Raw genomic sequence first — 24,788 nt, 5'->3', positions numbered from 1 at the left:
TCATCAAATGCTTTGTTTCTGTGCCGCCACTATTACGAACAAAACCCTCGCGGGGGGCTGGAAGAGCAAACTGCAAGTCTTGCACATTATGAATTTTCTCTTGAAATGAAACTGGCCATTTTTTTTCCCCACCCCTCCTTCCTTTCTGTAGCCTCACAAAGCCAAACGTCCCCGCGGCCGTTATTAGACACAAACGGCAACGCAATTAAGACCTCCGAGTCCCAAAACAACTGAGTGTGCACAAAAAAAAAAAAAAAAAGTGTTTTTATTTGCCTGAAATCACATACGCTTGTGTCTGCCTTACAGGTAAGTTTGAATTTCATTTGGCAACCGGGGATTCATTAACATATGCACAACCAGTCTTATTCAAACTAAAAAAAAAGAATCTCAATTACAAAGGAAATTGGAATGGAGTTTTCTCCCCCCTGAGCATTGATTTTTTTTTTTTTTTTTTGGTAGCACTGGAGTGCTTAATCATCACACACACACACACACACACACACACACACACACACACACACACACACACACACACACACACAAACCTGCCGATTGCACTGTAAAAACTTGTCACACCTTTTGAATATGCCCTACATTCATGATATGTGGTCCATGTGATTGTAGTGACTTTGTTTCCAACATAACACACTTGTGGTCCCCACGCCACAAGAGACATGATTGGCAAAATGAATTTGGTCCCCATAAAGACAGAAAAACAAGAACAGACGTCAAAAAACATGCTCAATGGGCCAATGCTTAAAAAGGGAAAAAAAAAAAAACTCCCAACTAACATCGGGACAGCTCCGACATGCAAGAGAAGACATAAGAGGACAGAGATGTGTAAACTACATTTGTCGACACAAACCTGTAATACAAGAACACATATACACTGAGGGATGAGCCTTTGCTTTCAAACTACATACCTTTGGAATGCTTTCACTCTTCATGAAATGTGACGAATCAATAAATTGCTTTATTCATTCCACTCTAAGCTCATGCTTCATTCATTGATTTTCTGGTCAAAAGAAAAGAGTCACGGAAAAGGGCAAATTTTACCAAACTGTCAGCGAGGAGCTGTATTTTAATTCACAATATTATCCCCATCTTTGTCAGTATTCATCGAAACAGTCAATATTCATATCATGATTTCATAATGCCACTGTATAGAAATATTTTCCTTCCCCCTAACCATGATGAAAAGACATGACTCCGTCACGCACAATTTATTATTCATCCCGGTCTTCTGTATTACAAATGGTCTCCAGATTAGGACAATTCGGGGGTTCCTCCAAACTATCAGGACAGAGATGTTCCTTTTTATTGTTTTGGGTTTTTTTTTCCCTCGTACAATACGAGTCAGCTGAGAGGCGCTGGCCCCGCAGAGGACCCCTTCGACGACGCCTGAATGTCGTGGGAGGAGAAAAAAAAAAAAAAACTGTCGCCGTGTTCCACTTGAGACAAACACAATTTCATATTAATGAATAATTGAGAAAGTTTCTCAACTAGGTTGGCGTGAACGCACACCAGCGTCACATCTAACTGTGTCATTTCTGATTGTGAGGGTTTGTGGGCGTGTGCGTGTGCGTGTGTGTCTTCCTGCAAAGGTCGCGACATCAAAACTCATGAAATGTTATTCAAGAATGTAGGCGGTTTAACTTTTGGTCTTATGTTGCAGGGAAAAAAAAGAAAATATATATATATTTTTTAAATGACTCCCTGTATGAAATGAAACGAAAATTCCCCCCAAAAAAACATTCATATTTTTTTAAGACAAATTCATATCCACTTCACAAATTGAATTCCATTTTATTTTAAATGCAACAGCTTTGTCTTAAATTCATTTTTATATCACATTTTGTACAAAATCCTCTATTTTTAAATTACTTTTCGGATAAAATTTTCAGCAAAATCCCAATGAATTACTTTTTCTAATACATTTTGTGCACATTTCTACAACATTTCTACACACATTTCACATTTCTACATTACTTTTCAAGGAAATAAACCCACTAAACTGTTGCATGACTTGTCAGATATTTTGCACAAAATCTTGCTAAATTCTTAGGTTAGTCATTCTATAGAATCTGGTCCAAAATCCAGCTAATAAAGTAAGAATATTTGTTTGGGGAAAAAAAACACAATAATTCCATGGTTATTTTTTTGTCCAAAGTTTTGTTTAACCCAAATTTTTTCAGTAACTTCATTTGAAATTTCAACTTCACTAAAATGTCATGTTCACTTTTCATGTAAAATTCTCAACAAAATCTTACTAAAATCTCGGAATCCATTTTGTGTAAAATGATGCACAAAATCCCACTAAACCCAAAGGTTACTTTTTGCACAAAATACACAAAATCTTATAAAAACGATCATGAGCATTACAGGACCTTTTCTATCATGAGGAAACATTTTCCAATCACAGCTTTCTGTGTATGCTAATGTTAGCCTAGCCTGGCGCTAGCCCCCCTTGACCACCTGTTGGGCTGTCCCGCTAAATATTTCACGGCCCCTCTCGCGATTCCTTGCCGCTTCCTGCGCCGTGCTTTTGATGTTTTTGTTGCCGCTTCTCTTTCATGCACCGAAAACTTTGCATTGCGTTCGGACGCGAGGCCGGAGAACGCTCTTTCCTCCCAAGCTTCTCCCCCACCCCCTCCACCCCCTCCTCCCCCACGTGTAGGTCTTTGATAAAAGCAACGGGGCTGAGGAGGTGCTGCTGGATGCCTTTCCAAAGGTCTCTGGGAGGCTGATTAGCATCGGGGAGCCGGCGTGCGGCAGCTTCTCGCTAATGAGCAGAAATGCCGCTTGGCTGCCATTCGACGGCTCGGTCAAGACTTATTACAGCCGACGTTTTCATCGCCCCGCCGCCCGTGCCAAGTAACTTGAAAGCTTCGCTCTTGTGCAGCGGATCTTGGCGTCGGACACTTTTGCTCGACTACGGGAGGGGGCGTTTGAGGGTGGGGGGGGGGGAGGTTACACGTGTGTTGCTGTGCGGATGGCAGCTGGCATGGAAAAGCTGGCACCCTGATGTTTTCATGAGGAAAGTGGTGTGACCACTCTGCATTGGAACTCTTGATTTTCATTACTTTATGTAAAATGTAAATGTCAAAAAAAAATCCCTGTACATATATTCTTAGGTTTCTCATAAAAGATATATATACAGTGGACTTTCCTAATTATTTTTCATTTGGAATTTTGGATCATCCGAGAAAATGCACAACATCATGCTAAATACCTAATTTCTGAAGAGTCACAAGAAAACATCTTTTACCAAAATTGTCGCCCAAAAAATACTAAATTATGCACTCAGTTTTCAAATTTAAACTTTGGGCTTTTCCGGGCCCGAGCTCATCCATGATGGACTGATGCAAAGTTGAAAAGTGTGCTGTGGTCTAACGAGTCCACAGTTCAAATTGTCTGGCTAATTTTGGCTGATTATAAATGAGCAAATATCATCCAATGAAATCATCCCGGCCCGAATATCTGTTGCTCGTTCTGAAGTTTATCACGTGTAACTCAGATTTTTGCAAAAATACAGACACAATCTATCATAATTTCTACGATGCGGTTGTCCAATTGTCCAACTAATTCAGCATCGTTGGGCCTTGGTAGAGTTTCACTCAAATGAGTCGTTTTTGGAGTAACACCGTTGAAAAGAGAATGACGGAAGTGCTGCCCTGAATGAAATTCCGAGTCTTGTGCCCTGGCGTCAAGCTCGGCTCAACGACGCTGTACACCAGTGTTTTTTTTTTTTCACCTCCTCTTTTGTGCCTTTTCCCCTGTTAGAGAATTGGCGGCGGGGAGAGAAAGGCGAGAAAGATCTAAAACCTTTTTTTTTTTTGTTTTTGACTGAATTTACATCTTTCCCTCATTTCTCCCGTGTCGGAGAATTCTAATGAAGGGCAGAGTGGGATATCTACAGGGATGCGAGAGGACCTGGAGACAGGAGAGGATGCAGCCACGGATGGTGAGAAATTTCCATCAAAAGTACAATCAGGTTGGAATTTTAAAAGTGAATGTTTAAGTAGTAGTCGACGAGACGGCCTTTGATTTGCGCTCTGATCAAACCCGAGACGTCTCATTCGGAGAATAATGATTTTCCGCCCTTAATTTTTACGCCTTTTCTGTACAGGTAAGGGAGAGCAAAGCCCAGTAGTATTGTTCCCGCCCCCAGAGCCCGCCAACAATACGTGAGAGCACGCCAGCCTTTCTTCTGCCACATTAGACGCGGGCAAAAAGAATTGGAAATGGAGATGTGGCATCACAAATCAGTGCGTTGCGATGCGGAGCACCACCACGCTGACAAAAAAAATAATAATTCAAAAAAAAAAAATAAAGTGGTTAAAATATGATCTTTAAACTTGATTTTATGGGTAAAAACTTTATGAAATGTGCTTGTTTAGCTCCCTTAGCCCCCCCCCCACTCTTTATATTACTATTCATTAATTTAAAAAAAAGTTGCATTAAAAAAATAAATTAATCAAACTGCCTTTTGATTGTACGTTTTTTTCCAAAATCAAATTTCTCTCCATTGTCGGCAAAAAAGTCGTGAACCTTTATTTATTTATTGACGTTCCACATTTTGTTCTTACATTACAATCCAAGTGGGATTATGTCATAAATTTCATGCAAAAGCGAGGTGAGAATTTAGCATTTAGTCGCATTTTTGCACAACATTTGCACCCCCCCGCCCAAAAAAAATGTTTTTCATCCATCGTGCTTTTGTCGAACCGACTGTGCTCTAATCGCACAAACTCCGCCTCACGGACCAATGGAGGAGGCCGAGCCACAAAAAAAAAAAATTCTCGCTCGTAACGCAATGCGGGAAAGGACGCGTTTGTTTGCACAGAACGTGGCGTCGATACGTTCTCTGCTTTCAAAATGTGATCTTTCAGACACGCGTGTTTTGGCTGCGAGCTATTACGCTTTCATGGCCTCCTTTTGTGTGTGTGTGGGTGTGTGTGCGTGTGTAGAAGGTTTCTGACCAATTATTTTCAGACAGATGCAGGGATGCAGAATGACTCGAAGCATCAGCTCTTTTTTTTTTTTTTTTTTTTCAACCCTCCGCCTAAGGTAAGGGGAACATGGCCGGAGGCTACGGCAGCCCTGAGGGACACGCACGTTATATGATTTTATTTGAGTTTTTTTTTCTATAAACCGCAAAACTGACATCTCTAATCTATTCCAAGTCAAACTTTAAAAACATCGACGGCTCCTCTCCCCAAGCTTGGCACCCGAGAGGATGTTTAGCATTTTATGAATTTCAAGTATTGACTTTTGACGGCAACTGATCAGCGATCCAGGGACCCAGACGTGTTTCTTTTGATGTATTTGGCTTGGCAAAATCAATACAGGATGGAACCGAGTTTATACCATCGATATGTACATTTCCTGTGAAAGAAGTGTTTTTTTTTTCCCCCCCTGATATGAGATAAAAAAAAAAAAAAAAAAAAAGCCTTGCGGGTTCCCTCCAGAAATGTTGCCTTGGTTATGCGGAGGCCTCTCCGCAAGGTCACCGCGTTTGAAGGCTGTCACCTCCACTTAGCGTCGCCGCAAAATAATGCACCACACACACGACAGCAACATACCTGCCCTCCCCACCAAAACAAAAATTACGCTGGTGAACAAATACATTTTCTAAATTTAAATCAGAGATGCAAGATTTTGGTTTGTGCGCTGATTCCGAATCTGCCCTTGTTTTTGTTTTCTCTCTCGAGCAATCAAGTTTTCATAATAATAAAAATAATACGTTTAACATTATAGGTAATACAGTCATACATTTAGTAATATTTATGGATTAACTTTAGGGTGTGGTTCGGCGGCGGTTGCATTTTTTTTTCTGAAACTTTCATAGCTATAAATTACAAGGCATGGTCAAATCTGCAGAGCACAAGCTTTTCTAGGGCAAACTTAAAAGCAATTAAAATGATCATCTCTCAATAATCGGATGTGCCAGAAAAAAGGGTGAAGACATGTTTGAAATCAGCATCAAAAATACGTTTAGGGACACAAAGTCATCCCCGACTAAAATTTTAGTGTTGATCAGTGCAGTCATTCAATAACATGAAGCATCTTGAACGTCATCTTTGAGGTGCAACCTCAATTGTTTGTCTTCTTTTTAAGAAACATAATTGCAATCCGGTTTTCACTCGGTATCAATGAATATAAACGACATCCCAAAGTTAATAAAGAGATCAAGAAAACGATCAATGCTTTTAAGGTCACTTGTGTATGTAGGACTACGCTTGTCATTAGGGCGGCATGAATAATTGAACGTGCCCCACGGTATTTGCAGACTGACTCGAGTCCAAAGTAAGACACAAAAACGGGACAATGCCGTTTTCCCAGTAGGCCTAACGAAGCCCCGGGTTCCAGTTGCCAGTTCCTCTCACTTGGACGACCATCAATCAGCATTTGTCCGGTTCCATCCCAGACCCTTTATCCCTCCCCTCCACCACCACCCCATTTCAACCACTTGAAGACTTCAAGTATGACACAGACGCTTCAGAAATCTTAAATGATCTCAAGACTGACTCCCACCAGACCTAATCAATTCTGCTTCTCTCCAAACCTCGATAAAAAATGCCCCGAAGGACCACTCGACGTGACGATCATCCATGAGGATATGTGACACAATGAGAAAGGATATACGGCGATATGAGCATCAATCAAAAGTAAAATTTCGACAAATAAAGGCTGATGGGTTGGATCTAAAAGATAAACTCCATAACCGAGGGGTCCCTCAAGGCTTGCACTAAAGTCCCTTTTTTTTCTTTTTTTTTTTTTTGAAAACTCGAAGAGCAACAGAAAAACTGTTCCAGCATAAAAGGCAAGGCGAGGCGACTCAATGTGCTTCACATCAACAAACGCATATGACGTAAAAGTATTTACAAACAGAACAGCTGAAGACCGTGACATAAAAAGCGATACAGATCCTCCATTCCGTATGACCCAGCAACTGAACAGGACAGGTTTAAAATATATATGCAAAACTCCACAACTAAGGGGTTCCGCAAGGCTCACAATGAAGGCCCCCCACCATTGTTTTTAACACAAACTCAGAGCTAATACAGCAAGAAGTTCAACTCACTGTTGTCTGAACATTCACATCGTCACTCCAAGAAATTCCAACAGATACTTAATTTTGAAACGATTACACCACAGAGAGCTGTATGCCTCCAGATAATGACAGCTAACTTTCTAGCTGGTGCCACGCGGACAAAAAAAACCCTCAAGATATCCATCCATCAGTTTTCTAATCCGCTGATCCTCACAAGGGCTCGCGGGGCGTGCCGGAGCCTATCCCACCTGTCTTTGGGTAGTCAGCTGGGGCGGGGGGGGGTTGCCAGCCAATCGCAGAACTCAAGATAGGTCTGTCTTAACTTATTTAAATGTCCACAAGACCCCCGAAATTTTTGCTTGGTGGAGCTATCTTGGCTCATTAGCTGGCGGTGTGCACGAGACGCGAACAAACGTGGACAGCGAGGTTCAGCGCAGACAGCCAAATCAATATCGAGCTTCTTCGCTGGCTTCCGCCGAGCCAAACAAGCGGAGTACAGGACGAGACGTCACCTCGCTCCCACCGCCGCTAATTACTCCCGGTCTGCTCTCCCGGCTTGCTCGAAGGCATCGTGATTTGATTTTCACCTGCCAAAATGAATAAATGATCCTCATGAAAGAGTCATCTCACAGTTGCAACCCAACGCTAAGCCGAACTTTGTTTTGCGGGAACCGTTTGTTCCGACTTTGGATACTCAATATTCCCGATGCCTGCCAATGTGTTCCTGGTATGCTGCTTCTTGGTAGCGCTTTGGTCTTACACAGCAAAGATTTCATTGCTGTTCATTAGCTTGCTGTCACTTTTCATATAGTTCAGCCAGGTGGTCTAAAAACTCAACCTAAAATGCGCCTGAACAAGACTCCGGTCATTTTTCAAAATAAAACATCTTTCAGAGGGCAAAAGAAATGAAAAAGAAGTGATGGAAGTTATTTATTCTTTCTGTGCAGCTCGGCAACAAATCACACCGGCCCGGGACTTGGGGACCGTTGCCCTACGATGTACGAGGGCTCACACTACCAACATTTGTGACATTATGATGGGGCGGGAGGTGGCTCTCTGGGGCGGATGTGTGTATGGCTTTTTTTTTTTTGGTCTCTCTACAGCACACATTTTCATGATTGCGGTTGGTTCCGGAACATATGCCTCGCATTGAACATGGTTCACCGTACCAACATTCCCAACATTTTGGCGACCACCGACGCCTCTCTGGGACGGACACACGGATGACCTGCAGGACAAGCTGAGGAAGCAGGTTGCAGTTTTTCTTTTTCTTTCTTTTTTTTTTTTCGCCTTTGGCTGCTTTGCCGTCACTCAGGTCCTCAAAGCCTGACGTTATTGTCTCTGTCAGCCGAGAGGCAGTGCTTTGCCACGGCTCGCTGTCACCCCTCCTGTCAGGCCGTGACCGATAATGCTGGCGCCGGTGCCAATCTCCCTTTTTTTTCCAGCTCTGCTGGCTGTTCCTGGACTCCGTTTCGCCACTAATTAGCTCTTCAGAGATTTCTCCTCATAGAGGCAGGGGGTTGGATGATGAGGATGATGATGATGGTGGTGGTGGGGTGGGGAGGGAGTCGTTGAGAGGGTTATCGGGGGCTTGAGGTGCGGTGTGGAGTGGAGTAAGGAAAGGAGAGCATGTATGTGGGGGAGCGAATATTATTGGATGATGTGGCGGTCAGGACAGTCCACTCGGTGATCACTGGGCCGGCAGAAAAGAGAGGTCAACGGAGAGAATGCACAGAAGCACGGATGAGTGATGGATGACTGCACGGTCGGATGGACTGATGGATGCGTGTATGGAGAAATGACACTTGTACAGATGATGCAGACGTATACTTCGCCGAAGGATGCAAGTCTGCTCAGATTAAAAAATTGATAGGCAGAGTAGTGGGATGGATGCCGAGATAAATGATTGGACTTGTGGATGGATGGATGGATGAATGCTTGGTCAAGATGCCCAGTGGTAAAAAGATGGATGGATGGTTGGACACAAATTGAACGGTGACTGTATGCATAGGTGAATAGAAGGATAATGTTTACGTGTTAGAAGGAGGTTTGGTGGATGGATGGATGACAGACTGATGAACGAATAGATACGTGTGAGACAAAACAATGTCGAATAAAGAGACTCATGAACACAGACAAAGTCTGGATGGATGAATGGATGATCGCGATATGGATGGATGATGAAAAGGTCTCCTTTGATGGACAGAAAGAAGTTTCTTAGTTGGCCCAGATAAAATGAAGCGGCGGACGGAACCGATCCGGCCCCCGGTTTGACACCTGCGGATTCTAATTTGTCTTTTTCTCATTTTTTCCCAAAACGTTCCAAAATGACTTGTGCAATTATGCTCTGACGTAAACCAAATGGATGTTCGACGGACGGACAGGGCAGACCTGATGTTTCCTGGCTCCGTTTTAAAGTGGCGTCCGGCCCTCGTGTCAAGCGCACCCTGTGAGGCTATTAGCATGGAGACACGGGGGGTACTCGGCACATGAAACGCCGGCCCTGCTTCTTTGTCTTGCGCCATGTAAATACCGCACCCGCGGAATATGAAAGTAGCGCAACGCAGAGCTACAAAAAATACAGGGGGGAAAAAAAAAAAAAAAAAGAGAGAGATCAAGAGCGGGTCTCGCATCAAGGAGGACCCCGAGGATGTCTTTGTTGTCAACTTCACAAGCGGCAGATGAGGAAACTGGCAGAAGGGGGAAAGATGCCAGAGAGGAGCTCAAAGGGATCGCGGGCGCCCGGGCGAGGTGATCGGTATTCCTCGGCAGTCTGCCTCCTGGCTCAGATCAGCGAGAGTAAGCTGGCAGCCAAGCCAGAGGGCATAACAGCACAAACACACCTTCAACACTAGGATGGTGAGGCGGGGGGTTAAGGGGGCAGGAGTTGGACGGGGAACCAAGTGAAAATAAACACCCGCTAATTACCTCGCTTCGTATTTACGTGCGAGCGCTCAACACCGTCCCCTGCGGGACCTCGGCGGTGGTCACGGGTCGGTGAGGACGCAACTCGCTTCTGTCTTCGAAGCCGCAGACATGGACCTCATTAGGGTCCCCGGATGGGTGGGCAGGACGCGCGTTAAGCGTTGTGACGGCTAGCAGATGTCCTGGCATAGGCTTGCTGCCTCGGTGCCCAATCGCCACACACGCAAACGCACATACGCGCGTGCACGGACACACGCACGCAAACGCACTCCAGCAACACCTGCAATGCAACAGAGCGATTAAGTGGATTGCCCAACAAGTTATCACCAGTCAGGTAAAATGAAAATATAGTGTTCCTAGGATGGAGCCCTGTGGCAAATAGCGAAAATGTGAGAGTTATTGACACCCTCCCAAAATAAGGGTACATCATTGCCGACTGACGCCACAAGATGGCGACAAAGCTCTTATTTTCTTTCAGAGCAGGCTGGCTATGGTCTGATGTAATAAAGCTCCTTCCATCATGTCAACGTAGTTCCTTTGAGAGATGCGACGAGAATGCTCAAAAGCAACATTTTGCCTTTGGCCTGATCATAAAAACACTAAATGAGTTTTTCAATGAATAAAGGAGGAATCGGTTGAAAAAAATGAATACATTCTATGTGTAAACTATATTACTATTCACATTACACTTGTTAGCCAATACTTTATCAAGTTGCAAAAAGTGCATTTTCGCCCTGAATGAAATACAAAACGGAATTTCCAATTCCGATCACACAGACCTTGAGTTTATGCAAAGGGCCAACTAATTAAATAGATCGGAATATATTTTTTATGCTCAGCAAAAAATCCATTAATGATATATGATAATATTCCGTGTCCTGATGTAATATAACAGATCAATAGGACGATGAGACAAAGCTTTAGCAGAGCGCCTGCGGAGACCAAGCAACTCGCCTCAAGGCTGCACTGAGGTCAAACACTGCGTGTCTGATACAATATGAAATTAATAAATTTCACAAACATACATAAGTCATGCCGACATAGAGGAAATATAAATATATTTTTTGCACGGTCCGAATAAGAGTTTCCCCCCTCATGTCTCCTCTCCTGCTGGAGGTCAAAGCGCTCGCATGATAATATGGATTGAATACATAAATGCAAAGAAGAAGAAGAAGAAAAACAATTAGACATGCATCAATAGCACGATCAATAACCGTGTTGGGTAATTATCACTTTTGGGATCGGGGAGATGCGCTCCCCCTCATCGATGAGGCCCAATTCGCAGGTATGACCTGAGGGCTGAACGAATAAATCAAAACACATCAAGGTAAAGCGCGCGCGCAGACGCACACAAAATTCCTTTATGGCGAGTGTGAATCGTTAAATATTATTGCTGCAAATATTAAAAAGTTGAGCTTGTTTGAGCGCACGTGCATGTGTATGTGTGTGTGCATAATGATTGCCGATTTCATTAGCTCAGTGAGGTGTCACACATGGCGTGATAAAGCATTAATGTCAAAATACATAGGAAAAATACACATCAATGACATTTAATTTTTTTTTTTTATATACTGTATAGGCATATCTATACACCTCCATACACACACACACAATATATATTCATTCATTCATTTTCCGCTTATCCTCACAAGCGTCGCGACGACATCACAGTGCAGAGCTACCAGGTTCAATTCCATCTCCGGCCTCCCTGTGTGGAGTTTGCATGTTATCCCCGGGCCTGCGTGGGTTTTCTGCGGGTACTCCAGTTTTTCCTCCCACTTTCCACAAACATGTATGGCAGGCTGATTGAACACTCAAAATTGTCCCGCGGTGTGAGTGTGGATGGTTGTTCGTCTGCGTGTGCCCTGCGATTGGCTGGCAACCGATTCATATATATATATATATATATAAACACAATCACCACCTGGATGTTAAATAAAAGGATGACGATGACCACAGTTTGACCCAGCAAGGGAGTCTTCCATATACCGGTGCACCATTCAAGCCCGGGCCTCCTGTTGTATCACTGATGCCGATTGGAGGAGACAATTCAGAAGGTGAGCTGTCTTATCTCCACACGCGCGAATGCACGCACACGCAAGGGCCCACAAAAGCATGATCACCCTCCTCATCCTCACATCTGGCGGCTGGCTGCCATTGATTTTCGAAGGCCTCGTTGCCTTTCCTTTCCTTCCCTCCTACTCTCTCGTCTCCTTTTGATGATTAATTCACAGAAGCAAAAGAGCAGTGGCCATTGCTTTGAAATCCTAACTGCTCACTCAAGAACCATCTGAGCATGAGAAGAGGAAAAGACGACTAACGGCGGGAGGGGTGGGATGGGGCGGGGAGGGCGCTTCGTAACATGGAGGTCCATTCGTTGGCACGGCTTGAGCAGGACCACAATTCATAATCGTACAGATTAATAGAGATGGTAGAAGACTAGTCAAGTGTTTTGCTTTGCTGTCTTGAAACCTCACCATGAAAGACGGATGATGATGATGATGATGATGATGAAATCCAAGCGTAAGTGAACAGCAAAAATGTGCTGCCTGTGTGGACACTGACCGACTGGACTAGATTTGTCTTTTTTTTATGTGCGACACTGACCGACTGGACTAGATTTGTCTTTTTTTTTTATGTGCAAAAAAATGGAGTAAAAAGATGTTGCCTAATATTGCGGACAGTTAGTGTCACTTGCCTATTTGGTCACTAGAGGGGGCTAGTACAAAAGTCAACCCACGACAGTGTACCGAGATGACTAAGTGACGTTTTTTTAGGCACTCAGTGTAATATTTTTTGAATCATTTTTAAACTCAAGTTAATGATAATACTCCATCAAGTTGATTACTGTGACAAATATTGTTCACTCCCCCCCACCCAAACGTTTGATTACAATAAAAATAGAATCATAGTTATTCATAATGAAGTGTAGATTATACTGCAATTTTATTTGGTGATATACAATTGAAGATGAAGTCAGACAATTTGGTTTGAAGCGGACATTTTGGAGGTGAAACCCACTCGTGGTATACTCGTCGCAAAGTTTGACAGTCACAAGACAAGGTGCGTGTGAAATCGCAAAGCTTTTTCTTTTTTTTTTTTTGCCTAAGGACTTAACTCTGAGGACTCACGTCATCCTTATAGCGAGAAGTCGACTTTGAATCCCAAATCCGGATCCTATCCAAAAAGACGGCAAACTGTTGATACTCCTCGCAGCAAACTTTATGAGAAAATCAACTTCGGGCCGCGGTCCAATACGAGCGCGCAGCGGGCTGCTCGCACTCGTTTGATCCCTCCGATTCGAGCGTGTTTGTTTGGCCCGCCGAGAGAGCCGAGCGGATCATAAAAGAGTCGTCGGGAAGCTCTCGGGGTCGCTCCCCGATGCATTTTTTAGCGCGCGATTAAACATATCGATGAATATTAACAATTAGCCGCCCGTCTTATTTCATCCGACGCCAGATCCAGGCGCTGTTTTACCCACAAGCGCCCCCCGCCCCTCCAAACCGCCAAAAACCTCACTTCCATCTCTTGTTTGATACATCTCTTCGCCACCACCGGCAGCATCACATTCAAAGACGTGATACAATATACATGCTCCATCTGGTCAAACTCGGTGAACTTAAAGATACCTGTCAAGTGCAACTTTAAAGTGCGAGCGAGGGCCTAATCCACCAAGGCCTTCATTAAAAGGCAGAGCCCCACTTTCTTTCTGCCCCCAAACGTCTAAATGAGGGGAGTCTTCGCACAGGCTGGCAGGCTGTGATGCAGAACGAGGAGCCGGGGGTCTTCGCGAGTGGGACCCCGGCTTCGTGGCTTTCATCACTTAGAGCGCTCCTCGGCTTGTGAAGTCGCACGGAGAGGCATCTGTCTCGCTCCGAGTGGGGAGCCAAAGAGACGAGGCGAGGGGGCCGGGAGGACATGGCAGCCTCCTTTTGTTCTGACTCTTCACTCATTTACAGACTAGTTCCGCGGCAATCGTTTCCACATAGAAGGACTTTTTTTTAAAACTCTTTTCTTGTCCGTCATTGATTGGAAAAGCTTGTTTCTGACCTCGAGTATAAAAGTTCATGAGCTAAAAATTATTAAGTAAGTATGCAAATATCGAAGAGTAGATGAATTGGTTTCGTGTCGATCGCGGCACAATCAAATCAAAAGAAAGGAGAGCCGGCCTCAAAAATGACGCAACACTGACATCTAGTGTTGCTTTCCAAAAGTACACATGAAAAACAAGCACATAATCCAGTGGTGATATTGGAATGTTTGGATCATCAAGTAATTTATGTCCTCGTGTCATCTATTACTTAAAAGCGATTTTGTTTTACAAAATCGATATATTTATGTATTAGTATACCACATACAATTACTACTTTTTGATTTGATCTCACACTCTAAATTACCCATTGTTTTTACTCGTTATAAAAAATAAAAAAAAATCGGTGGAAAAAAAATACAAATTTGGATCTATTCAATTTCTCCAGACTCATAGACATTAAAGACATGTAGAGTATCTTTACAAAATAACGTATCGGAACCAAGATAATGAATCATTACTCATACATGTCAGCAAAATTCAAATACAGGATGCATATCACTCATTTTCTATGTACCTTTTATTTATTTATTATTTTTATTCTTATGGACAATAGGCTCTTAGCCACCAACTCTGACAAAATAACTCACACTGCAGAATGTATTTATTATTTACATTGCATTTGTTTCATGTGTTTATTTATGTATTTTTTTTCCAATTTTAAACTTTTTGGTTTTACATTATATACAAGTCACATTACGTGTTTGCTATTTACTCGTAAAATGTACACTTCACAAAATTAACTCGATTACAGTAAAATTCTATCATTGAAAAAAAGAAACTTGTATCTATGATTTATTAATTGTTTTCTTCATTACTTGAAAACAAAAATTGCGTCCTGTCCATACAGCCTGAATTCCACAATATAAACCAATTAAAAGTCTTTTATGTCAGGATAAAACAAACTTACAATATTCAATATGCATAATTTATCTTTTCACATTTTTATCCTTAAATATTACAGCTCACCGTAGTAAAATATTGATCAAAAAAGTATCATGCATGTACTTTTTTAAAATTGATTTCGGATTTTACTCTTGGCGCGTATATCTTACATTTCTAATGGTTAAGTACTTTTAGAAGTTAAATGAAGTCATTAGATGCATCTCTTCATTCCACAGCCAAACTAAATATTTATTCGATTATATGTTTGGGAATTAAATGGACTAAAGAGTATTTTAAGCTAGTGGGAGGACTAGCTTGAAGGGAAGACTTTATCTTATACTTTCTTTAGAGCTCCATTTTAATACTGAATGACTTCCTGCAAACTTTTAACGGTTTATTTTCTCTTCTTTTTTTTTCCATGAGATATTGTTGGCACTGAGCCAAGGCCTGGCTGAACTCTGCACCAGCAGTCACAAATTTCCCACGCTAGACTCCAAGTCATTTATAGTCAATAAACATCAACACTAGAAGACTTATGCACACACTGTTTAAAATAAATTAATTAATTAAATTACATTTTAAAAAGTTGTGTGAATTCAACATTTTAAGACAAAAAAAAGTTAAAATATTTTACGAAATATTTTAGGTTTTCCCGTTGTGAAAATTGGCATTCCCACATTAACACCACAAAGTAATAAAAGTTGACGGAACTAACCTTGTATTGTCCCACAACTTAAAGGTTGAAGTAAAAACAAATGAACAAAATTGTTTCGGAGCTAACAACTCACTTGCTCGGTTGTGCTAAGACTGTTGCCATAAATGTTAAAAATTTTAAGTTGTTCCAACTTCAATGACTGTTTGAACTCCCCCCAAAAACATAAGCTGTTTTTTTTTTTACAGTGGACATGGAGCAGAGACAAAGCATATAGCAGATTTAAATTACGCGACGACTGGCATGGTGCTAAAAATATCGCATTGTATCTTTTAACGCAGCGACAACTGGCTGAATGGTGCTGCGTGTCCGTCATGGTGTCATCACGCAGCTGTTCGTCTCCAAAGCACAAAGCCGACTTTGATTTCTTACAGACAGGACAAAAGGGGCCTTAAGAAGAGTCTTTTTTGCTTAGCGGGACTGACTTCTGCTTAGCAGTGAAAGGCAATATAATGCTTTGTTAAGATGGTGCCCAGGGGCAGCAAAAACAAAAACAGTAGGGGTGCTAAATTTGAACCCTGTGGAACACCATCTGTCAGTGGGGCAGAGTGTGACTCAGAGCAGTCAAGGCTAACAGAAAAAATAGTCTTCCCTCACAAGTAGAATCGAAACTATCATTCCCGAAAAGACACAAGAAGTCAGCCATTTTGGTTTCAAGTGGACATTTTTGGGTGATGTTGGTATTGCGTGTAAAAACTACATTTATTGTAGATGGGTTCTGGTGTCACCTATAAGACAATAAAAGAGGTGTCAATGGGTGGAAAATGAACAATAGCTATTTGTGTAGATGTCTTATAATTAAGACACATTAAAAAAAATCTTAAAGTCACATGAATACGGCCATTTTGGTTCAGGGTGGCCATTTTATGGTAATTTTGCAAATTAATTCATTCAATGTAATAAATGAAGTACTCTTACTTTAACCAACTACTGTCAATTGACCCTCCAAAATGTAAATAAAATCAATAAAATAATAACATAAAAAAATATTCAAATGAAACATTTTTGCCTTTATGTCTGCAATTTCACCAACCAAAATCATTACCGAATCATCCAGTTGTTTGTCCATTTTCTTCCTTGTCAATATGAAATGTCCTGTTTTGGAATAATTAAAATACTTTTTTGTTCTACTTAATTTTTTTTATTGCTTCATTAATTCATCAACAAAATAAAAATTGACAGATTAATTAATGATTGAAATCATCATTAGTTGCAGCCCAAACTGAAATAATACATTTGTCATAGCTTATTTCGTTTGTATCAGGGAAACATGTTCAGTCAGTAGGGTACACGTTAATTACATCACATAATTATTCATTAAAAAAAAATAATAAAAAAAAAATTTTAAAAAAAATCAGTTCATCCAAATGGAAAAATAATGCAATTTTCAACATTTTTTGTAAAACAAGAGAAACCCGAGATTGGAGAAGCCCCACCACTCTTTGGCCGCTATTTGTGCTGCTGTTGTTATTGTTGAATCAAAAAGCGACGTTCAGCCTCTCGGAGCCTTGAAGCCATTTCCTTATAAAGTGTTACCACATGGAAGAGAAAGCCTCCATTGACGCAGTCACATGTTTGTCATTAAATGCTACGGGGAAAAAAAACACATCAAGGCTCTTGGGTTGATAACGGCGCTATATTATACTGCCCCCCCCCCAAAAAGTATTGAGACATTAAGGCAAATATTAGACTAAAAATGTCATTAAAATCTGTTTCATTTCTATTTTTTTCCCCCCATATAGACACGATTGTATTACAAGTTAGAGATTTAACCGACATAAACTGCCACAGAGCAGCCTATGGGTGAAAAAAAAAAAAAAAAAACCCCTCCAGTAATTGCAATTTGGTAGGCATGTCCATCAGGAGCATAACCACAAAAAAGGACGTCTCATTCAGCCATGCCTAAGAAGAAAGAGCAAGTCAGGCAGTTTGTTCCCAAGTGGCCATTTTAGGGGGTTTGATTCTCAGGGGGTCGTTCAAAAATGAAACTTTTCCGGGGAGCACGTGTCAACTGGCGACCAAATTTGAACCACAAATGCTCGACAGACACGCGATGCTAAGTTGGCGAAAAAGTCGCCCGTTTTCTGAAGCTGAGCCCTGAGCATCTGTGATGTCATTGTCAGACGACAGCAAGTGGCAAATTGGCCGCCCCACCAAAGATGGCTAACCAACAACAATAACAACAAAAAAAAACGGTTGGACTTTACTGCTTAACTGATATTCCACAAACACGATATTTAATCAGAATGCCGTGTTTAGTCTAGTTGGGCCAAATAGAACATGACTTCTCCTTTAACTCTGGCAGTGGCACAAGGGAAGCAAAATTCAACTGACAACCCATACATGCGAGCGCACACGTGTGTGCGCGCACACACACACACAAACACACACACACATGCACGCACGCACGCAAACTGGGTGTGTTTTCCTAATGTGATTAAATCATCCCATGCTCTGTCTATGGGCTCTCCCCGGAGAGCCTGCGGAGGCCCCACACTGACATTCCCCCCGCAGGTCAGCAGGGTGCACGTTTCCCTTGGACATGCTTCATGAGATCTCTCGCCAGACACGCCGACTGCAATTCTGGAACACGGAGCAGTTGTCCAGCTCAGACTCCCCCCCCACATCACCGACAAGCGACATGGGCCCAAGATTAGAAGTCCACACCGGGTAGCCTCCTCGCATTCCGCAAGAGGTCATATAAGGGGTCTTTTTTATGTATGCACTACTTATGCATAATTTACGAGACCGGTCATGACACCGCGAGCTTTGGATCAACACCACATTTTGCTTTTGCAGTGATAGAGCGAGCCAGCTATTGCTTTTCCAATGTGAGAAAGGGAAGAAATGTGACTTGGAGTAGCATTATTCACAGGGTAAGGCACAGGTGTCAAAGTCAGGGCCCGGGGGCCAGATTTGGCCCGACACATCATTTTATGTGGCCCTCGAAAGCAAATCAAGCATTTCAAGTTTCATGATGCTTGCTAAAGTCTGAACCAAAATTTCAAATTGTCATATATAATCCACAATAACAGTCATTATTCTTGACTTCTGATTGTAAAACCAGTTATTGATCAGTTTGTTGTGTGCTGTGTATGTAATAGGTGGAGGGGATTAAACATGTATACGGTTTCCCAAAATTCATAACGGCGCTCAAAGGGAAACCGTAACTACAATGTGGCCCGCGACAAAAACGAGTTTGACACCCCTGGTGTAAGGAGAACGGTGACTCACAGTGATAAATGTCAAGTGAGGTTTGCAAACGCAAGTTACGTGTGCATCAGAAGACTGAGGATAATAGTTTTGAGTCACAACCTGGTCTCGGACTGAGATTTTACAAAAACGGGATTTTGCAGAGGTCAGTACTTACGAGGCTGGATTCTACAGTTTTTTTTTTTTTTAAGCCACAATGCAAAGTTTCCCCATCATTCTCAATTGCCTTTTCACCGTTGTTTTATACATTTTATTTAACACAATGAGAAAAAATAAATTGTGACCCAAGACCTTTCTTTCCGACACATGATGAGTCACCTATGGGGGAAACATTCAAAGTAGAGCGCCACCTAATGCCGACGAGGACTTACTCGAGATCAACTACATTCGCCTTTAAGTATCAGTGTCTGGCATCGGCAGCCTCTGTGAGTACCCGATACCTTAAAACAAGGCCTGGTATCATTCCAATACAGATACATGTTATCTGTACATTTTCCCCAAAAATGTTACATGACATTTACTTCATCTTCAGTGCGCAACACAAACGGTGTCCAAAACAGGGGACCGGCTTCAGCTCCTGAGCAGACACAAATCCAATCTTCAACTCAATCAGCTGGGTAAAGATAATTATCACAATTCGGGGTAAAATTGACCCAATCCGCTCAAAATCCACACCTACCTAGCGACTGGGTTCAGAAAACAACTCAGCATTTTTTGTGTGTGTGTGTCTGAAAGAGAAACATAATAAAATGTGGCATATTTGAATGCTCAGTTTTGATCATTGCGGTCCAATTGAAACCAGGAATTGAAATTAGAATATTTGTTGTCGTTTGTTTTTTTTAATTCATGAAGACTATTTTTGTTTATTTTTTTTCTGAACACAAATACATATTTTGTTCATATAACAAATTTGACCTCAGTTTAATATTAATAAAAATAATAATGATGATGATTATTATTAATAATAATAATATTATGCTTGTACGTGTGCTATTATAGTTATTTTTTTTTATTATTTATGTACAGCAAGAAGAGATGAGATATATTTGACATAGATCTTTGATTCAAGCTTGTTTAATTGCGCCAGTGTACCTAATGAAGTGACCAGCCAGTGCAAGTTGGGGTTAGTTGGAACTCTTGCCGATTTTGCCCTTCAAGAGGCGTCAGGGCCTTGGAGTTGGCTAGATTGTGGCTTGTCAAGGCCTATTAATGCCGTACACATCCAGACACGCAGAGCAGGAATCCCGCCTGGTCACATATTCAAGAAGGCGAAGAGGGGACGGAGTGTGAGCGCGAGGGGATTTACTTGCGATGCTGCTTCTTCAACGAGGATCAATGTAACCTAATTGTCTTCACGGCAACCGTGTAACACGAGAGGCTTGATGAGGTTGCTTAGAAGCTTATCAGGGCACAGAAGGTCCATAATAAAGCAGACTTCAGACAACAATTGGGAATTCGGGAAGCTTCCAGTCTATCGGCCAAATCGTTTTCCAACCGCCAAAGTTCAAATCAATCCATATCGCTGAGAAAGAATGAGCATCTCCATCTCGCTTTTCAAAGGAACCATTGCGTCAGAGTGCCACATCTGGATGAATTTGTGTTTACCTGGACCGATAATATGCAGGCAACAACATGTTATCAGTGTCATGTCCCCACAAAGTTAACATGACTAAAAGGTGAAAAAGTTTAAATCCCCGCTAGCTTACTAAGCGCTAACACGATTGTGGATATCGATGCAAGCATCGTGGGAACGTGAAAATAGTATACCAAACCACCAGAAGAGTTCGAAATGACTCTTAAAAAACGTTCATGCCAACTGCGACTGGTCACTTCCAAGCACGGATACCGAGCAGTAAAATTTCAAAGTCAAGACGATAAGACTTTGTAGATCGTTGCCTTCCCAGCCGCGGGGACAGGCAAACAAACGTGACAAGGCAGAACGCGTGGTGTGAGGTACAAGGCTGATGCACACGGCCACAGGAACAGCCAAACGTGATACGGCAGCACTGGCGGAAGGCGAAGGTGAGTCGCACGGTGCAAGATAAGAAAACATGAAGCGCCGCTGCAATACTTGGTCTTTAGTGGACGTAGACCCAAAAACGTCTTAGACACTTTGATTCTATATTTTAAGACTATTTTTGGAACCACTTGCACATTGTGAAAAGAAAAAAACAACAACAACAAAAGCAGAATATGTCTCCTTTTTTTCGAGAGGGAGAAGCACATCGCAAAACAGATTGCATTTGGATTGCGTTTTCGCCGTCACGCACGCCTGCCGTCGTCATCCAAGAACGCTCAGAGTAAACACGCACAGGAAATGATCAACGTGTCATTTGCCAGGACCGTTTCTTTTCTTTTTTTTTTCTTTTTTAAACAGCAAGTTGTCGGTTTTGCACGAACAAATGAATGTTGGCGAGATACTTTTCTTCTCCGCGCGAACGTTCACCATATAAGTCAGGAGTCGCAGTGCGGACTCGAGGGAAGCCGGACTCAAACACGGCACGCAGCCTGAAGTTAATGACGCGTTACAATGTACGGCAAGCAACTTATTGGTCCGCCCTCTGTCTTTTTTGGGCGGCCACGCTCATTTCCCTTTAGCTTTAATCATCTCACACAGGAAGCAGCGGTCAGAGGGCAGCCGACTCACTATCACTCTTTCCGCACTCTGGCTGAGTCCGTATCGGACGGCGGCCAACTGCGCCAAAATACAATATCGCGGCCCAAAAATCTGAGTGCAAAGTTGTTCTTTTGATACTGATAGGAACTTGTATTCCATAGAATAATATTAACATGCAGAGGATTGTGTATGTGTGTGTGTGTGTGTGTGTGTGTGTGTGTGTGTGTGTGTGAGTGTTTTTTTTTTTTAAAAGATAACCATCTGCTTGTGTGAAGTGACAAATGAATCACCTTTTTGTGTCTAAGGGGTTATCTAAATGAACTTGAGCTTTTTGAAAAGAATTATCTTCACTGATTGACACAAAATATGTTTGGACCAAAACGGGACACACCCCCAAAAATGTCAAGGACTCATGGTCAAAGTGAAACAAAAAGTCAGCTCTTTTATGCGGCCATTTTCGGCAAACTCCAACGTTTGGACTTGAACAGACAAACTCCTACTTGGGAATTTTGACCAAATGATTTCCACCCAAATTAGGAAGCAGTAAGTATCTTAGGTAGACGGGCGATGCGAAATTGCTCAGCTTTTCTGGCTGAGCCACCTTATGTGGGCGGAGCCTGTCGTCAAACTCATGATCATTTTGAAGATGACTGAAAAATGCTGACAAGTTGTTTTTTTGTTTTTTTCTTTTATATCAGCACCTTAAAGCAGTTTTGCCGATGGACACGAAATTGAGTGGACGTGTTTATCATAACAGGTTGCATCAAAACGGCCGCAAGTGAACAGGACGTCGGCCATTTTGGTTGGGATTTGCACCACATACGCCCCAATAGGGCAAATTTTATACCTCATCCGATCAAAACTCAGACATTTCTAAGTACGCTCGCTATTTTGTTGGGTTTTAATCATTTGATTTCAGTTGAACGCGCTCGGTGGTTCTCTGACGGTCAATACCTGTGGGTCCATCGACTCTCGTCGGCAGGATGTGGTCTCATTACGTCTACGTTGATTTCCACCAACTCGAGGCCGCTGCATTTCTTCACAATCACACTTGTAGTGGCTGGAATATCTTTTCTATGCCAGAAACACAAAATAAAAAACATTAAGTATTAATACTGAAGTTTTTTTTTTTTATACATTTATAATGTATTGACCTAAACCACACCCACTCAGGAGGCAAACAGCTTCTTAGTGTTGCGTTTCTTCAAGCTTCCTGGATTTAACTGTCAACACAGGTGGGCCCCTTAAGTTTCCTTTGGCCCTCGGGGGTGGAATACGTTTCCCATTAAGAGGGTCAAGGGTCGCGTCGGTGCCGGAGGCCAACCGATCGGGAGCGCTGCTTAGATAAGCGCAGGCCGCCAATTGTGGCTAATCAGCGCCATTAGCCATCAAAGGTTTTTATCTTTTGCTTTGAGTGCGGCGGATTCGTGTGAAGCACTTGGTGACTCTTGATGAATTGATCCAGTTTTGTTTCGTCGCAGAAAGGCACTCGGAGCATAATTTCTCATTAAAGACTCGAAGATTGTTACGGAATCATCTCGGACAGACACATTGAAGACGTGCCACGGTTGATAAATTAGCTCCTTATCGGAGGCTTAACCACCGCCACATGTTTTCGATTCTCATCTGCCCGACTTTTGGACATCTCCTGCCTGCTTACGATAAACTCCGTAGAGCCTCGTTTTATGCTGCGGGTGGAACTCCAAAGGAGCCTTTACAGTCCAAAAAAAAATGACGAACGGCGTTTGGTAATCACAAACGGCTACAAACAGAACACGACCCAGCATGAAATTCTGACGAGACCACGCAAGGGTGTTTGACAAGATGCCATAAACATTTGGAGAACTTTCCCAACTATGCTTTTAATCAACGCGCCTTCGGACCAAACAAAAACAAAACGATGCGTGCAAAATCACACCAAGATGCGACTAATTGAGTCAAGATATCGATGGCTATCCGCACCATGAAACAATCGAGTAACTTTGACACCCGGCAAGAAAATCTCAGCTTTTCCCTTTATTTTACGACAACCACAATCCCCTCGGCCATTCCATAGCGACCAATCAACAGGCCGCCATGTGTCTGGGGTTACCATTAACGCCGTTGATGGCCCGAATGAGTCCGCATTCAAACGTAATGACTTGGATGCTAAAAGGAGTGCTGAAAAACAACACCGGCGGCGATCGAGAGGACTAAGTGGAGGGATTTACAAGGAAGCAGTGGCGGAGGGGACCAGTCAGGAGGGTTGGACTAATTAAAACAGCAACTGGATTTGATGGAGATTTGGGAACAAGTTGCAGGAAATGGCGCAAGATTGTGTACAGAGTTCAAAACCCCAAGACAGCACACTGGAATAAGATGTGATCGGCAAGCAACCTGTAGCTAAAAAAAGAAAAAAAAATTAAATACATTTTTTATAATGCTCGATTTTTCAAAATTTTCTTTGATTCCTGGAGCCACAAAAACCACGCATTCTGAACTCGAGACTGTTATTGTCAGTTTTATGACATTCGGTTCTCACAGCTGTGTTGACAAAAACACTGCATTCAAATTGTCTGCAGATGTCTTCCCCCCCACCAAAAAGCTGACACGAACAAAATAAGTACCTTGACCTCAACGTCAGCGCCTGCACATTTTGCAGGGGGGGGGGTGTTTGTTTTTTATGTTGACAATGCCATATACGGCATACCTTGACCTCAACGTCAGCGCCTGCACATTTTGCGGGGGGGTTGTTTTTTATGTTGACAATGCCATATACGGCGGAAAAAGAAACTAATCCCAGTTCTGCGTATTACATGACATTTTGTTCAAATTACGTCTGGGATAGTCAAAATATGGATTTACGGGCTTACTGATGAGAGGGCGGGGGGTCAAGGCAAGTTGGATTTATCAGCGCTTTTTAAAACAAGAGACAGATTGGAAACAGGAATGTGTCCAGGCTGTAGGGAGTCATGTTAAAGACTCACTATCAGTATGTCTGTGTTTAGCCCGTGGCCACGTCAATGACACGAGACTGAAGATATCATCGCAACGAGAATGTACGCGCAAGTGAGGACGCAACGATGGAAAGTTTTGCTTTGGATCAGGTTACAAACATTAGATGTACTTTATAGTTGCTCTTTCATTTTTGAAATCCCAAAGTACTGAGAAGATTCACCACTAGCTGGCATTGGAACACGAACAGGAAAATGACTCAATGGGAAACCTAAAGAGACGGTAACTCCATATATAAGGCGCATCGGATTATAGGGGGCACTGACGGGTTTTGAGAAAATGGAATGCTTTTAGG

The 24,788-nt window shown here is 42.4% G+C and overlaps 1 long non-coding RNA gene across 1 annotated transcript in view; it reads right to left on the bottom strand.

Annotated features, from left to right (window-relative positions):
• The window catches only part of LOC109511528 (uncharacterized), a 118,739-nt gene extending 96,167 nt beyond the window's left edge, over positions 1–22,572 (bottom strand). Inside the window, exon 1 of the long non-coding RNA XR_002167342.1 lies at positions 22,454–22,572. This is a non-coding gene — a long non-coding RNA (uncharacterized LOC109511528). The remainder of the gene's footprint in view (positions 1–22,453) is intronic.
• Positions 22,573–24,788: the final 2,216 nt, after the last annotated feature.

The sequence above is a fragment of the Hippocampus comes genome, unplaced genomic scaffold (assembly GCF_001891065.2).
Source record: "Hippocampus comes isolate QL1 unplaced genomic scaffold, H_comes_QL1_v1.1 scaffold7, whole genome shotgun sequence".
Lineage (NCBI taxonomy): Eukaryota > Metazoa > Chordata > Actinopteri > Syngnathiformes > Syngnathidae > Hippocampus > Hippocampus comes.
Note: the sequence above shows the minus strand (reverse complement) of the source record. Positions and strands in the feature narration are given on the sequence as shown.